Source organism: Galeopterus variegatus, unplaced genomic scaffold (assembly GCF_000696425.1).
Source record: "Galeopterus variegatus unplaced genomic scaffold, G_variegatus-3.0.2 Scaffold11884, whole genome shotgun sequence".
Lineage (NCBI taxonomy): Eukaryota > Metazoa > Chordata > Mammalia > Dermoptera > Cynocephalidae > Galeopterus > Galeopterus variegatus.
In genome coordinates this window covers 25194-26224 of record NW_007737995.1, presented here as the reverse complement: position 1 = coordinate 26224, position 1031 = coordinate 25194, and the positions used below count along the sequence as shown (strand labels likewise).

Below are 1031 nucleotides of genomic sequence, written 5' to 3'. Positions count from 1 at the left end.
ACACACACACACACACACACACATTTACAATTCACACACACATGTATATGCAAACTAAATGCTTATGTTTATGTATATGTGTTGTTTTCATTACATATGTATTTATTTTTTACCTTAAGTGAATTATTGAGCTTCTTGAAGGCAGGAAGGAGATACCATGTACTTTTTATTTCCCATAGTGTGTATACATAGGACATTATGTATGGCAACTTTTCAGTGCAGGTTTTTAAATTAATTAAAACTAAAATGTATAATTATTTGGCTCTAAAAGCATTGTTCCAACAATAAAGTAGAAAAATAAATGTTAAGTTGGGTTTATTTTTTATTGAGATTCTTTTCTCTCTTTATCCGTAATATAGGTACATCAAGAGAGTGTACACATGATTGAAGTCACGAGTAATTTGATTAACGAAACTCTAGCAAATCACCCCGAGTGGGCAAAGTAAGAATACTTATGTCGTTTGTTCCTCACAGTGACTGTTTGAGGTAGATTGGAGAGATTGTTCCCATTTCACAGATGAGGAAGCAGGATCAAAGGTTAAGGAACTTGAGATAATAATCCCCTAGTGGCAGAGTTAGCACTTACAGCTGGGCTTCTGACCAGCTGATGGAACTTTTCACTCTACCATGTGACTGCTCAACTTTCTATAGAATTCTTGACATATTCCCACACTGAAATTGTTTTATTTAAGGAGGGGTGGGCAAGCTATGGTCCAGGACCAAATCCAGCCACCTGTTTTTGTAAATAAAGTTTTATTGGAACACACCTATGCCCATTTATTTACATATTGTCTCCAGCTATTTGAGGACTGCAAGGGCAGACAGAATTGATTAGTCGTGACAGAGATGGATAATACAGTTAGATAATAAAAATCTTTCCGTGAACTTTTTGAAGTACCCTTATATGTTCTGCAAAGCCTAAAGTATTTATTCTCTGGCCCTTCACGGAAAAAGTTTGCCAACCCCTGTCTTACAGGATTTCTTTGTGTACTTGTTTAATTTGGCTTCTGTAAGGAGGGTTTAATGGATTT

General features: G+C 35.7%; 1 long non-coding RNA gene across 1 annotated transcript in view; it reads left to right on the top strand.

Annotated features, from left to right (window-relative positions):
- LOC103610843 overlaps positions 1–766 on the top strand; it is a 13259-nt gene extending 12493 nt beyond the window's left edge. Inside the window, exon 2 of the long non-coding RNA XR_552246.1 lies at positions 360–766. This is a non-coding gene — a long non-coding RNA (uncharacterized LOC103610843). The remainder of the gene's footprint in view (positions 1–359) is intronic.
- Positions 767–1031: the final 265 nt, after the last annotated feature.